At 41.2% G+C, this 3,029-nt stretch overlaps 1 pseudogene; it reads right to left on the bottom strand.

Annotated features, from left to right (window-relative positions):
• Positions 1 to 462: 462 nt before the first annotated feature.
• LOC112810310 (ras-related C3 botulinum toxin substrate 1 pseudogene) lies at positions 463 to 1,344 on the bottom strand (annotated as a pseudogene).
• Positions 1,345 to 3,029: the final 1,685 nt, after the last annotated feature.

The raw sequence follows: 3,029 nt of genomic DNA, 5'->3' as shown, positions 1-3,029 counted from the left end.
GTACAAAGCCTATGTTCTTAACCACTGTTACTAGTTTCAAAATAGTGTTCCTTAGGTGTTCTTTCAAACTACTCCATTTACTGTTTTCCATATGTTATTGAATGTTATCACAGCCAGATTCCTAGACCTGTTTCTCTTCTTCATTCCCTGCATCTGAATAGTTATATCTATTTCTTCCTTTTGCATATCTCTTGGAACTGTTTCCTTTTATCTATTATTACTGCAGCTATCAAAGTTTAGGTTCTTATCTCTTATCAGCTTACTAACTGGTCTCTCTGCCACAAGTATTGCCCCAACATCTTCCATGTTATAGCTTAAGTGATTTTTCTAACTGGTTGTATTGTCACATTGCTTTTCTGCTCAAGATCCTTAGATAACTTCCTGTCATTTGTGGTATAATGTCCAATCTCTTGTGTATGGCAAACAAGACCATTTGTAATCCACTGTTTGTCTTTTTTTTTTTTTTTGGTTCAAAATGGTTTTATGGAAAAATTAATCTGTAACAAAAACTTGGCATCTAGTGCAAAGGCTCCACCATTTTTGAGCAAAGCGTACAAAGGTTCCGAGAGGGATGGGGCAGGGGCGGGCCCGGACATTTACAACAGCAGGCATTTTCTCTTCCTCTTCTTGACGGGAGGGGGGCAGAGAACCGCTCGGATCGCTTCATCAAACACTGTCTTGAGGCCTCGCTGCGTGAGTGCCGAGCACTCCAGGTATTTTACCGCACCGATCTCCTTAGCCATGACTAGACCCTGCGGGTAGGTGATGGGTGTCAGCTTCTTTTCCTTCAGCTTCTCGATCGTGTCTTTGTCGTCCCTGAGATCAAGTTTAGTCCCCACCAAGATGATGGGGGTGTTGGGACAGTGGTGTCGCACTTTGGGCTACCACTTTGCTCGAACATTTTCAAATGATGCAGGACTCACAAGAGAAAAGCAAATTAAGAATACATCTGTTTGCGGATAGGATAAGGGACGTAATCGGTCATAATCTTCTTGTCCAGCTGTATCCCATAAGCCCAGATTCACCGGTTTTCCATCTACCATAACATTGGCAGAGTAGTCAACGACAGTGGGGATGTACTCTCCAGGAAATGCATTGGTTGTGTAACTGATCAGTAGGCAAGTTTTACCTACAGCTCCGTCTCCCACCACCACACACATGATGGCCTGCATCTGGGCCGCTCTCTGGGCCGCGGCGGCGGCCGGGCGCCGACGCGAGAAACGGCGAACTCGAGGCGCGGCGGACGGCAGGGCGCGGGGTGCCGGGGCCGCTGTCCACGCCGCCTAGCCCTCCGCGGACGGGAAGCCGGAGCCCAGAAGCGGCCACCACCCAAAGCTGAGGGAAAACTGCCAATCCACTGTTTGTCTTCACGTACATCCTTCTTTCCTGCCGCTTCCTTTTATACATTCCATATTTCAGCCATATGGGACTGCTAAGAGTTCTTGTACACATACTATTTCTTCTATCTGGAATACTTTTACTCTATTCTCTCCTAGAGCCCATTTCATACCTTTAATATAGTGGCCATCATATGGGATGCTAAATGAATGTCTTTCCCCATTTCCAAGTACACTGTAAGCTTTCTGAGAGTTTGATTTATGTTTTATTTATATTCTTTATATCTCACCTATCATTATATAGTCTTATTTACTTAGCACATAATGTATTTTATAATTTATTATAGTACATAATGTACCTACTGTCTCATAAGCTCTGAGTCAATCAACAAATGGATAGATGGTTGGATACACAAACACCGTATCAGTAGATTTACATTTGGTTTCGCAACTGAGGTAACACTCTTTAAAGACTGAGTAGTTGAGGAAAGTAGGAGAGATGGCTGTCTGATTGGATTGGTTAACACAGCAGCATGAAGTTGGAAGAGTTTCCTTTTTGATGTTTGGAGATTGTGGCATATTTAGAAACCCCAGAAATTATTTTTAGTGATAACATGCAAAATGGTTTGGATACTGAGGCTTGGAGTGTTGACTGATTTGCTTAAGCTTTTTCAGTCAGGTAGTTGCCAGGCTTGAATTTGAGTCAGAGTCTTCAGTTTTACCTATTTTCATATTCTTCAGGTGCAGAATATACTATATTTAGTCCAACCCTCTTATTTAACCAATAAAGAAAGTAAAGAAAGTACTAGGGCAGTAATCTGTCCATGATTGCAGAGCTACTTAGGAACAGAGATTTCCATTCTCATACTTTCTCCACTGTAAGAAGCAGTGTGGTGTAGTGGTCAAGAAGCTCAGTAAACCAGCCTTCTTGGACTTAAATCTCAGCCCTGCCATTTACTAGCTCTGTGGTTTGGGAAAATTCAGTAATCTTATCTGTAATATAACAATGTAACAAATTAGAGATCAGTTATAGCATGATACAAAAAGTAAGTGCTTTGGAGACAGATAGCTTGGGTTGCATTTCTTTCTTTTTTTAAAAATAGATTTATTTATTTATTTATTTATTTATTTATTTATTGCACGAGGGTGGGGAGGGGTAGAGGGAGAGGGAGAGAGAGAATCTCAAGCAGACTCTGTGCAGAGTGTGGAGCCCCATTCTGGGCTCGATCCCATGACAGGAGACCATGACCTGAGCCAAAACCAAGAGTCAGACACTCAACCGACTGAGGCACCCGGACACCCCGCCTAGGTTGCATTTCTGACTCTGCTGCTTAATCGCTGTGTGATTTTCAGCAAGTTATTTAACTTCACTCAGCTTCGGCTTTCCCATGTGTAAAGAATTTAATGCATGCATCTCAGGGTTCATATGAAGAGTAAATTAAATAATTATATAAAATACTTTGCACAGTACCTGACATGTAGTAAACACTAAATAAATAGTAGATTTTTTTAAAGTTTTTATTTTAATTCCAGTTAGTTAAAACACAGTGTAATATTAGATTCAGGTGTACAACATAGTGATTCAACACTTCCCTACAATGGTAGGTGTTTATTTAATGGTGGATGTCACCATTCACCAGTTCATTTAAGATCTATCCTAATATACTACTATATATTGTCTACTAAATAATT

The sequence above is a fragment of the Callorhinus ursinus genome, unplaced genomic scaffold (genome assembly GCF_003265705.2).
Source record: "Callorhinus ursinus isolate GAN/ISIS: 27379988/994484 unplaced genomic scaffold, GSC_fseal_2.0 scaffold2, whole genome shotgun sequence".
Lineage (NCBI taxonomy): Eukaryota > Metazoa > Chordata > Mammalia > Carnivora > Otariidae > Callorhinus > Callorhinus ursinus.
The sequence above is the reverse complement of the archived record's forward strand: the minus strand, read 5'-3'. Positions and strand labels throughout refer to the sequence as shown.